The following is a 13336-nucleotide window of genomic DNA, read 5'->3' on the forward strand; positions in this document are numbered from 1 at the left end:
ACTGACTTACTTCACTCAGCATAATACCCTCCAGTTCCATCCACGTTGAAGCAAATGGTGGGTATTTGTCATTTCTAATAGCTGAGTAATATTCCATTGTATACATAAACCACATCTTCTTTATCCATTCATCTTTCGTTGGACACCGAGGCTCCTTCCACAGTTTGGCTATTGTGGCCATTGCTGCTAGAAACATCGGGGTGCAGGTGTCCCGGCGTTTCATTGCATTTGTATCTTTGGGGTAAATCCCCCACAGTGCAATTGCTGGGTCGTAGGGCAGGTATATTTTTAACTGTTTGAGGAACCTCCACACAGTTTTCCAGAGTGGCTGCACCAGTTCACATTCCCACCAACAGTGTAAGAGGGTTCCCTTTTCTCCGCATCCTCTCCAACATTTGTTGTTTCCTGCCTTGTTAATTTTCCCCATTCTCACTGGTGTGAGGTGGTATCTCATTGTAGTTTTGATTTGTATTTCCCTGATGGCAAGTGATGCAGAGCATTTTCTCATATGCATGTTGGCCATGTCTATGTCTTCCTCTGTGAGATTTCTCTTCATGTCTTTTGCCCATTTCATGATTGGATTGTTTGTTTCTTTGGTGTTGAGTTTAATAAGTTCTTTATAGATCTTGGAAACTAGCCCTTTATCTGATATGTCATTTGCAAATATCTTCTCCCATTCTGTAGGTTGTCTTTGAGTTTTGTTGACTGCATCCTTTGCTGTGCAAAAGCTTCTTATCTTGATGAAGTCCCAATAGTTCATTTTTGCTTTTGTTTCTTTTGCCTTCGTGGATGTATCTTGCAAGAAGTTACTATGGCCGAGTTCAAAAAGGGTGTTGCCTGTGTTCTTCTCTAGGATTTTGATGGAATCTTGTCTCACATTTAGATCTTTCATCCATTTTGAGTTTATCTTTGTGTATGGTGAAAGAGAGTGGTCTAGTTTCATTCTTCTGCATGTGGATGTCCAATTTTCCCAGCACCATTTATTGAAGAGACTGTCTTTCTTCCAATGGATAGTCTTTCCTCCTTTATCGAATATTAGTTGCCCATAAAGTTCAGGGTCCACTTCTGGATTCTCTATTCTGTTCCACTGATCTATGTGTCTGTTTTTGTGCCAGTACCACACTGTCTTGATGACCACAGCTTTGTAGTACAACCTGAAATCTGGCATTGTGATGCCCCCAGATATGGTTTTCTTTTTTAAAATTCCCCTGGCTATTCGGGGTCTTTTCTGATTCCACACAAATCTTAAAATAATTTGTTCTAACTCTCTGAAGAAAGTCCATGGTATTTTGATAGGGATTGCATTAAACGTGTATATTGCCCTGGGTAACATTGACATTTTCACAATATTAATTCTGCCAATCCATGAGCATGGAATATTTTTCCATCTCTTTGTGTCTTCCTCATTTCTTTCAGAAGTGTTCTATAGTTTTGAGGGTATAGATCCTTTACATCTTTGGTGAGGTTTATTCCTAGGTATCTTATGCTTTTGGGTGCAATTGTAAATGGGATTGACTCCTTAATTTCTCTTTCTTCAGTCTCATTGTTTGTGTATAGAAATGCCACTGACTTCTGGGCATTGATTTTGTATCCTGCCACGCTACCGAATTGCTGTATGAGTTCTAGCAATCTTGGGGTGGAGACTTTTGGGTTTTCTATGTAGAGTATCATGTCATCGGCGAAGAGGGAGAGTTTGACTTCTTCTTTGCCAATTTGAATGCCTTTAATGTCTTTTTGTTGTCTGATTGCTGAGGCTAGGACTTCCAGTACTATGTTGAATAGCAGTGGTGAGAGTGGACATCCCTGTCTTGTTCCTGATCTTAGGGGAAAGGCTCCCAGTGCTTCCCCATTGAGAATGATATTTGCTGTGGGCTTTTCATAGATGGCTTTTAAGATGTCGAGGAATGTTCCCTCTATCCCTACACTCTGAAGAGTTTTGATCAGGAATGGATGCTGTATTTTGTCAAATGCTTTCTCTGCATCCAATGAGAGGATCATATGGTTCTTGGTTTTTCTCTTGTTGATATGATGAATCACATTGATTGTTTTACGGGTGTTGAACCAGCCTTGTGTCCCAGGGATAAATCCTACTTGGTCATGGTGAATAATTTTCTTAATGTACTGTTGGATCCTATTGGCCAGTATCTTGTTGAGAATTTTTGCATCCATGTTCATCAGGGATATTGGTCTGTAATTCTCCTTTTTGGCGGGGTCTTTGTCTGGCTTTGGAATTAAGGTGATGCTGGCTTCATAGAACGAATTTGGAAGTACTCCATCTCTTTCTATCTTTCCAAACAGCTTTAGGAGAATAGGTATGATTTCTTCTTTAAACGTTTGATAAAATTCTCCTGGGAAGCCATCTGGCCCTGGACTCTTGTGTCTTGGGAGGTTTTTGATGACTGCTTCAATTTCCTCCCTGGTTATTGGCCTGTTCAGGTTTTCTATTTCTTCCTGTTCCAGTTTTGGTAGTTTGTGGCTTTCCAGGAATGCGTCCATTTCTTCTAGATTGCCTAATTTATTGGCGTATAGCTGTTCATAATATGTTTTTAAAATCGTTTGTATTTCCTTGGTGTTGGTAGTGATCTCTCCTTTCTCATTCATGATTTTATTAATTTGAGTCTTCTCTCTCTTCTTTTTAATAAGGCTGGCTAATGGTTGATCTATCTTATTAATTCTTTCAAAGAACCAACTCCTGGTTCTGTTGATCTGTTCCACAGTTCTTCTGGTCTCGATTTCGTTGAGTTCTGCTCGAATCTTTATTAACTCCCTTCTTCTCTTGGGTGTAGGATCTATTTGCTGTTTTTTCTCTAGCTCCTTTATGTGTAAGGTTAGCTTTTGTATTTGAGTTCTTTCCAGTTTTTGAATGGATGCTTGTATTGCGATGTATTTCCCCCTTAGGACTGCTTTTGCTGCATCCCAAAGATTTTGAACGGTTGTATCTTCATTCTCATTAGTTTCCATGAATCTTTTTAATTCTTCCTTAATTTCCTGGTTGACCCTTTTATCTTTTAGCAGGATGGTCCTTAACCTCCATGTGTTTGAGGTCCTTCCAAACTTCTTGTTGTGATTTAGTTCTAATTTCAAGGCATTATGGTCTGAGAATATGCAGGGGACAATCCGAATCTTTTGGTATCGGTTCAGACCCGATTTGTGACCCAATATGTGGTCTATTCTGGAGAAAGTTCCATGTGCGCTTGAGAAGAATGTGTATTCAGTTGAGTTTGGATGTAAAGTTCTGTAGATATCTGTGAAATCCATCTGGTCCAGTGTATCATTTAAAGCTCTCGTTTCTTTGGAGATGTTTTGCTTAGAAGACCTATCGAGTATAGAAAGAGCTAGATTGAAGTCACCAAGTATAAGTGTATTATTATCTAAGTATTTCTTCACTTTGGTTAATAATTGATTTATATATTTGGCAGCTCCCACATTCGGAGCATATATATTGAGGATTGTTAAGTCCTCTTGTTGAATAGATCCTTTAAGTATGATATAGTGTCCCTCTTCATCTCTCACTACAGTCTTTGGGGTAAATTTTAGTTTATCTGATATAAGGATGGCTACCCCTGCTTTCTTTTGAGGACCATTCGAATGGTAAATGGTTCTCCAACCTTTTATTTTCAGGCTGTAGGTGTCCTTCTGTCTAAAATGAGTCTCTTGTAGACAGCAAATAGATGGGTCCTGCTTTTTTATCCAGTCTGAAACCCTGCGCCTTTTGATGGGGTCATTAAGCCCGTTCACATTCAGAGTTACTATTGAGAGATAGGAGTTTAGTGTCATCATGATATCTATTCAGTCTTTGTTTTTGTGGACTGTTCCACTGAACTTCTTCTTAAAGGGGAATTTTAAGAGGCCCCCTTAAAATTTCTTGCAGAGCTGGTTTGGAGGTCACATATTCTTTTAGTTGCTGCCTGTCTTGGAAGCTCTTTATCTCTCCTTCCATTTTGAATGAGAGCCTTGCTGGATAAAGTATTCTTGGTTGCATGTTCTTCTCATTTAGGACCCTGAATATATCCTGCCAGCCCTTTCTGGCCTGCCAGGTCTCTGTGGAGAGGTCTGCTGTTACCCTAATACTCCTCCCCATAAAAGTCAGGGATTTCTTGTCTCTTGCTGCTTTAAGGATCTTCTCCTTATCTTTGGAATTTGCAAGCTTCACAATTAAATGTCGAGGTGTTGAACGGTTTTTATTGATTTTAGGGGGGGATCTCTCTATTTCCTGGATCTGAATGCCTGTTTCCCTTCCCAGATTAGGAAAGTTTTCAGCTATGATTTGTTCAAGTACACTTTCTGATCCTCTGTCCTTTTCGGTGCCCTCGGGAACCCCAATTAAACGTAGGTTTTTCTTCCTCAGGCTGTCGTTTATTTCCCTTAATCTATCTTCATGGTCTTTTAATTGTTTGTCTCTTTTTTCCTCAGTTTCCCTCTTTGCTATCAACTTGTCTTCTAGGTCACTCACTCGTTCTTCCACCTCGTTAACCCTCGTCGTTAGGACTTCTAGTTTGGATTGCATCTCATTCAATTGATTTTTAATTTCTGCCTGATTAGCTCTAAATTCTGCAGTCATGAAGTCTCTTGAGTCCTTTATACTTTTTTCTAGAGCCACCAGTAGCTGTATAATAGTGTTTCTGAATTGGCTTTCTGACATTGAATTGTAATCCAGATTTTGTAACTCTGTGGGAGAGAGGACTGTTTCTGATTCTTTCTTTTGAGGTGAGGTTTTCCTTCTAGTCATTTTGCTCAGTGCAGAGTGGCCAAAAGCAAGTTGTATTGGGAAAAAGAGAAAAAGAGAGGAGAGAAAGAAGGAAAGAAAAGAGAAAGAGAAAAAAAAGGGAAGAAAAGGAAAAAAAAAAAGAAGAAAAAGAGAAAGAAAAAGAAAGGAGAAAAAAAGGGGGTGGGGGAAGGAAACAAATCAAAAAGCAAAACAAAACAAAAACAAAAACAAAAACAAACAAAAAAAAGAACCACCGGGGAGTATCTTCTGATTCTGTGTACTTTAAGACCCTTGGCTTCTCCTGGAAGTTGTCCGTCTACCTGGTGTTCTGGGGGAGGGGCCTGTTGTGCTGATTTTCAGGTGTTAGCAGTTGGGGGAGCTGCTGTGCCCCTGCCTGGTGCAGGGCTCAGTGGGGGTTGTTTACCCCGTGAGGCCGCAGGAGGAACAGCCCCAGTGGCGGGGCAGCTCTGGAAACCTGGATTCAGCTCCGGCAGGAACTCCGTCTGCAGGGCCTGGAGGCTCCGGGGCGGGGCCGCTGATCTGCTCAGCTGGGGCAGGAGCGTCCTTGCTGTCCTGGGCCCTCCCGGCCTCTGCCTGTCCCGGGGGAGGCGGGATCCTGGGCTGTGTCCCGGCGCCCTGTGCTCCGGGGCCTGCGCTGTTGGATTCGCGCTCCCGGGCCGCGCAGCCCCCTCCGCGGAGCCGCCGCCCAAGTCCCTCCGAGCTGCTCCTGGAACCGCGCAGCCCCCTCCGCACGGAGCCTCTTCCGCTGCCCGAGCCCCTCCGAGCTGCTCCCGGGGCCGCGCAGCCCCCTCCGCGGAGCCGCCGCCCGAGCCCCTTCAGCTGCTCCGGGTCCCGCCGGGTCCCGCCATGCGCGCTGCAGCCCTTAGGGAGCTCGGCGCACTCTCCTGGGTGCGCAGTTGCTGTTACTGTCCCCGGGAGCCCGAGGGCATCCCCTCCCTCCTGGGTCCTGCTCCAGCTCCCCGCGAGCCCCTTTCCGCCCGGGAAGGTCGGTGCAGCTCCTGCTCCTCCGGGACGGGGCTCTCCTGTCCTGGGGACACTCGCCCCGGCCTCAGCCCGGCTCCTCGCGGGGCCCCTCCCCCTTGGAGGCCTTTGTTCCTTTATTTCTTTTTCCCCGTCTTCCTACCTTGATAGATGCGCGAACTCTTCTCACTGTAGCATTCCAGCTGGTCTCTCTTTAAATCTCAGGCCGAATTCATAGATTTTCAGGATAATTTGAAGGTTTTCTAGGTAGTTTGGTGGAGACAGGTGATTTGGGGACCCTACTCTTCCGCCATCTTGCTCCTCCCCCCCGGTCAACCAGGAAATTAAGGAAGAATTAAAAATGTTCATGGAAACTAATGAGAATGAAGATACAACCGTTCAAAATCTTTGGGATGCGGCAAAAGCAGTCCTGAGGGGGAAATACATCGCAATACAAGCATCCATTCAAAAACTGGAAAGAACTCAAATACAAAAGCTAACCTTACACCTAAAGGAGCTAGAGAAAAAACAGCAGATGGACCCTACGCCCAGCAGAAGAAGAGAGTTAATTAAAATTTGAGCAGAACTTAATGAAATCGAGACCAGAAGAACTGTGGAACAGATCAACAGAACCAGGAGTTGGTTTTTTGAAAGAATTAATAAGATAGATAAACCATTAGCCACAATTATTAAAAAGAAGAGAGAGAAGACTCAAATGAATAAAATCATGAATGAGAAAGGAGAGATCACTACCAACACCAAGGAAATACAAACGATTTTAAAAACATATTATGAACAGCTATACGCCAATAAATTAGGCAATCTAGAAGAAATGGACGCATTCCTGGAAAGCCACAAACTACCAACACTGGAACAGGAAGAAATAGAAAACCTGAACAGGCCAATAACCAGGGAGGAAATTGAAGCAGTCATCAAAAACCTCCCAAGACACAAGAGTCCAGGGCCAGATGGCTTCCCAGGGGAATTCTACCAAACGTTTAAACAAGAAATCATACCTATTCTACTAAAGCTCTTTGGAAAGATAGAAAGAGGTAGAGTACTTCCAAATTCGTTCTATGAGGCCAGCATCAAGTTAGTTCCAAAACCAGACAAAGACCCCACCAAAAAGGAGAATTACAGACCAATATCCCTGATGAACATGGATGCAAAAATTCTCAACAAGATACTAGCCAATAGGATCCAACAGCACATTAAGAAAATTATTCACCATGACCAAGTAGGATTTATCCCCGGGACACAAGGCTGGTTCAACACTCATAAAACAATCAATGTGATTCATCATATCAGCAAGAGAAAAACCAAGAACCATATGATCCTCTCATTAGATGCAGAGAAAGCATTTGACAAAAGACAGCATCCATTCCTGATCAAAACTCTTCAGAGTGTAGGGATAGAGGGAACTTCCTCGACATCTTAAAAGCCATCTACGAAAAGCCCACAGCAAATATCATTCTCAATGGGGAAGCACTGGGAGCCTTTCCCCTAAAATCAGGAACAAGACAGGGATGTCCACTCTCACCACTGCTATTCAACATAGTCCTGGAAGTCCTAGCCTCAGTAATCAGACAACAAAAAGACATTAAAGGCATTCAAATTGGCAAAGAAGAAGTCAAACTCTCCCTCTTCGCCAATGACATGATACTCTACATAGAAAACCCAAAAGCCTCCACCCCAAGATTGCTAGAACTCATACAGCAATTTGGTAGCGTGGCAGGATACAAAATCAATGCCCAGAAGTCAGTGTCAGTTCTATACACTAACAATGAGACTGAAGAAAGAGAAATTAAGGAGTCAATCCCATTTACAATTGCACCCAAAAGCATAAGATACCTCGGAATAAACCTAACCAATGAGGTAAAGGATCTATACCCTAAAAACTATAGAACACTTCTGAAAGAAATTGAGGAAGACACAAAGAGATGGAAAAATATTCCATTCTCATGGATTGGCAGAATTAATATTTTGAAAATGTCAATGTTACCCAGGTCAATTTACACGTTTAATGCAATCCCTATCAAAATACCATGGACTTTCTTCAGAGAGTTAGAACAAATTATTTTAAGATTTGTGTGGAATCAGAAAAGATCCCGAATAGCCAGGGGAATTTTAAAAAAGAAAACCATAGCTGGGGGCATCACAATGCCAGATTTCAGGTTGTACTACAAAGCTGTGGTCATCAAGACAGTGTGGTACTGGCACAAAAAGAGACACATAGATCAATGGAACAGAATAGAGAACCCAGAAGTGGACCCTGAACTTTATGGTCAACTAATATTCGATAAAGGAGGAAAGACTATCCATTGGAAGAAAGACAGTCTCTTTAATAAATGGTGCTGGGAAAATTGGACATCTCCACATGCAGAAGAATGAAACTAGACCACTCTCTTTCACCATACACAAAGATAAACTCAAAATGGATGAAAGATCTAAATGTGAGACAAGAGTCCATCAAAATCCTAGAGGAGAACACACGCAACACCCTTTTTGAACTTGGCCACAGTAACTTCTTGCTAGATACATCCACGAAGGCAAAAGAAACAAAAGCAGAAATGAACTATTGGGACTTCATCAAGATAAGAAGCTTTTGCACAGCAAAGGATACAGTCAACAAAACTAAAAGACAACCTACAGAATGGGAGAAGATATTTGCAAATGACGTATCAGATAAAGGGCTAGTTTCCGAGATCTATAAAGAACTTCTTAAACTCAACACCAAAGAAACAAACAATCCAATCATGAAATGGGCAAAAGACATGAAGAGAAATCTCACAGAGGAAGACATAGACATGGCCAACATGCACATGAGAAAATGCTCCACATCACTTGCCATCAGGGAAATACAAATCAAAACCACAATGAGATATCACCTCACCCCAGTGAGAATGGGAGAAATTAAGAAGGCAGGAAACAACAAATGTTGGAGAGGATGCGGAGAAAAGGGAACCCTCTTACACTGTTGGTGGGAATGTGAACTGGTGCAGCCACTCTGGAAAACTGTGTGGAGGTTCCTCAAAGAGTTAAAAATGGACCTGCCCTACGACCCAGCAATTGCACTGTTGGGGATTTACTCCAGAGATTCAGATGCAATGAAACGCCCGGACACCTGCACCCCGATGTTTCTAGCAGCAATGTCCACAATAGCCACACTGTGGAAGGAGCCTCGGTGTCCATCGAAAGATGAATGGATAAATAAGATGTGGTTTATGTACACAATGGAATATTACTCAGCCATTAGAAACGACAAATACCCACCATTTGCTTCAACGTGGATGGAACTGGAGGGTATTATGCTGAGTGAAGTAAGTCAATCGGAGAAGGACAAACATTATATGTTCTCATTCATTTGGGGAACATAAATAATAGTGAAAGGGAATAGAAGGGAAGGGAGAAGAAATGTGTGGGAAATATCAGAAAGGGAGACAGAACATAAAGACTCCTAACTCTGGGAAATGAACTAGGGGTGGTGGAAGGGGAGGAGGGCGGGGGGGGGGGTGTTGAGTGCATGACAGGCACTGAGGGGGACACTTGACGGGATGAGCACTGGGTGTTATTCTGTATGTTGGTAAATTGAACACCAATAAAAAATTAATTTATTAAAATAAAGCTCAGTTCTTTTTTTAAGATTTTTATTTATTTACTCATGAGAAACAGAGAGAGAGAGAGGCAGAGACACAGGCAGAGGGAGAAGCAGGCTCCATGCAGGGAGCCCGTCGTGGGACTTGATCCTGGGTCTTCAGTATCATGCCCTGGACCAAAGGCATCACTAAACCACTGAGCCACTCGGGCTGCCCCAAAAGCTCAGTTCTTAAGAATATCATTTTATCTCCCTGGCTGTCTTTAAATGAAGGAAGTCGTGGAAGATACTTTTAGAAATTGTCACAGTATTTGTTTTAGGTGTTGTGCAAAAAAAAAAAAATCTGGGAGCCAGCTCCCTCTTCCCTCTGTGAAAAAAATGCCAGCCTAGTATTTGGTATACACACTATACCACAAACAATCTGATCATGTCTAAGAAACTCTTTATGGAGGAACTATCAAGTAGCCACTATGTGTAAGGTTCTAGATGAAGAAAGAACACACAGAAAAGACAGACATGGTGTCCCTGAAGGAGCTCACAATTTATTAGGAAAATCAGATATGGAAACAACTATATTTCATATAATGCAGAAATGCCAGAACTAAAAGCTGGCCATGGTTATCCTGCATCCACATCAGTCTCTCAAATTAGTTCAGGAAGTTAATGAGGGGTTCTGTGTCCCTACATGCTCCCACAAACAATAGTAGCTTGAACTTTTCTGTAAAGATATTCTAGTCTACATAGAATACTGATCCCAAGACATCAGAGTACTTCTATTTCTCTTCCAATCAATCACCAAGGAAGAGAGGGTTTCAATTAGGAAAAAAACAGCAAGTCAATGAAGGAATCAGAGATGTATTGAGATAAAGCACTAGCAACCTAGCTTCACATGATTACTTTGGTGTTAGAATTTGTACATTGAAAAGAAATTTCCTCATTTCTGAAAGATGTTCAATTACTTCTGCTTAAATCCTTCCAAAAATAGGGCACTCTCCACATGTAAAAGCAGTAAATATTACTGGGCAGCTCAGCTAGTCTTTCTTTCTGCTAAACCTATATCTGCACCTATAAAGCACCCCTGAAGTTTACTGCTGATCCTATGTTTGCTCACACTTAGAACCTCAGAGAACATGGCTACTTCTTTTGCCCCCAAAAATTCCTTTAGGGATCTGAACTCAGGGGTCCTATCCTTTATGTCTCCTTATCTCAGGGAAAATAGTCCAACTCTTCCAATTATTTCTTTCAAGCTGGTATTTACCCAGTCCCTTCCTTAGCCTTGTATACCACACTTATGAAGTGGTCATGCAGCCTGATTACACATTGACAGTACCAAGGAATTCACAGGATGTCAGATGACTTCTTAGGAAAGTGTAATAGTATCCCAGTGTGATCAACATCTCTGAAGATCAGAAGCATCAAAAAACGAACTAGGGGTGGTGGAAGGGGAGGAGGGCAGGGGGTGGGGGTGAATGGGTGACGGGCACTGAGGGGGACACTTGACGGGATGAGCACTGGGTGTTATTCTGTATGTTGGCAAATTGAACACCAATAAAAAATAAATTTATTATTTAAAAAAATCATATCTACTTCAGCTTAGTTTGAACCAGTGGCCCATAGCTATTCATTATCTGAGGCCTTGTCCAAACATTATTAGCAGCCAGTAAATAAGCTATTATGATGCTAAAGATGAAAAAGGGAAAAATATTAGTAGAATTTTTTGTGGTAGTAATTTTATTGAAATAATTGTACATTCATATGCAGTTGTAAAAATTATACAAAGATCTCCTGTACACTTTACTGTTTCTGTGAAGACTATATAGTACAATATCACAAGTAGGATATTGACATTGATACAGTGTTATTCAGACTTGTAGTCATTTGTGTATATGTGTATATTTACTGTTATACAATTTTATCACATATGTCAATTCTTGTGTATACAACCACAGATAATATACAGAATAGTTCTGTCACACTAAGGATAACTTATGTTGCCTATTTTTTTCATGTTGCCTATTTTGAGCTCTTATATTTGAGCTTATTCTTCATTTAACTTTTAAAACACTACTATAGTTGAATATTAAAACAAAAACAATAGCAAGTAGTGAGCTACGATTATAGTCCTTCATTCATTCACTACTGCATATAAAATGCCAGCAGCAGTGTTATTCACTGGCCCCATTAAGAGGTCTGACACTGAACACCATCCCTAGGATGATGTTCATCATCCTCATATGCTTCCCCATTGTAATGGCACTGTCTTTTCTGATTGGGATCAAAGTCCACCAGTTCTACCTGGTCCATTTCATCAGTTTCTTCTACTTCCTTCCTCTCATGTAGGAGTTTTTCTAGCAAAGAAAGTTTATCAGGAGAGAGAAAGCCATTCTCAGGGAAGTTTACCTTAAATTCGATGATTAGGCGACCCTTCTCATATGGTCTATGACAAATTGGCATGCCTTCGTTTAGCACCCTTGCTTGATATCCCCATGCCTGACAATATGACCTGGATGAAAGGTGATGACGATGATTGGGTTGTCAAGAGTAGATATTTGCTTTTGAAAGCTACACAGGGCTTCAACCAGCTGTATATCCATACACATGAAAAGATCTTCTCGTCGAGTAAAAACAGCATGGTCCTTCTGATCTAAAACAATGATAATATCTCCTGGTTCCAGTCCTGGTTCTTGGTCTCCCTCACCATGGAATGTTATCTTCTGGACATCTTTCATGCCTTTGTCAATATGCACTTCTAGAATCTTCTTCTCTCAAACTATCTTCCTTCCATTGCAGTTTTTACATCTATCTTTAGGACTGATCTGTTCCCCATGGCCCTGGCACTCCATGCACACAGACTGAATTTGCTGAACCATTCCAGGTCCTATCTGATGCATTCCAGTACCTCTGCAATTGGAACAACATTTGACTGCTCCTTTCTTACTACCTCGGCCTTCACATTTATCGCAAATCACATTCTTTTGCAGAGATAGTTTTCTTGTTGCACCATTACATAAATCTTCTAAGGTTACTGAGAGCTGATGTACAACATTTTTACCTCTCCGTTTTCTCTGCATCCTGCCTCCTCCTCCAAAAAACATATCAAGGATGTCCATGAGGGAGCCAAAACCACCACCAGCTCCACCTTCTTTAATTGCCTGTTCTCCTCCTTCGTCATATAATTTCCTTTTCTTTGCATTAGAGAGTACTTCATAAGCTTGAGAAATTTGTTTAAACTTCTCTCCTTCATTTGGATTCTTATCAGGGTGGTACTTCAAGGCCAGTTTCCTGTAAGTCTTTTTCCATTCCTCCTGGGTGGCATTGGGTTTGACCCCCAAAACATCATAGTAAGTGGTTTCTTTCACCATTTTCTATAGCTGGTGAGAAGGCCGAGGCTGGTGTGACGAAGCGGGAAGGAGCACGTTGCTGAGCGCAGCTCGGGCAGCTGCCACTCCTCCGCGTCTCACCGAGCATTCTGGAAAGTTCCCTCATGTTGCCTTTTTATAGCCATATGAACTTCCTTCCCACTCTAACCACGTTGGTCCCTAACCCCTGGCACCCTCTGATCTGCTGTTCTCCATTTCTATAACTTTGTCGTTCAAACTTATATAAATGAAACCATACACTTTGGAACTCACTGTTTTTCATCTAGCATGCCCTTGAGATTCATCGAAGTTGCTGCATGTATCAAGTTTGTATTTGTTACTGAGTATGATTATGTAGTATGCATGTTTGTTTAACCACAGACTCTGTGAAGGACATTTAGGTTGTATCTAGTATTTGACTATTAAGAATAAAGCTTCTATGGACATTTCTGTACAGGTCTTGATCACAGTAGTTATATTGTAGGCTTTATTATTGGGAAGGGTGATTACTCCCATTTTACTTTTCCATGGCAAGATGGTTTCAGCTATGCTAGGGCCTGTACCTTTTAATATACATTTTAGAATAAACTTGTCTATGTCTATTAAAAAAAAAAAACCTTTGCTGAAGTTTTGGTAGGAACTGTGTTAAATCTATATATCAATTTGAGGAGAATTGACTGCCTTACTGTATTG

At 41.6% G+C, this 13336-nt stretch overlaps 1 pseudogene; it reads right to left on the bottom strand.

Moving 5' to 3' along the window:
- Positions 1-11450: 11450 nt before the first annotated feature.
- Positions 11451-12707, bottom strand: LOC112652597 (dnaJ homolog subfamily A member 1-like; annotated as a pseudogene).
- Between the last annotated feature and the right edge of the window lie 629 nt (positions 12708-13336).

Source organism: Canis lupus, chromosome X (genome assembly GCF_003254725.2).
Source record: "Canis lupus dingo isolate Sandy chromosome X, ASM325472v2, whole genome shotgun sequence".
Taxonomy (NCBI): Eukaryota; Metazoa; Chordata; class Mammalia; order Carnivora; family Canidae; genus Canis; species Canis lupus.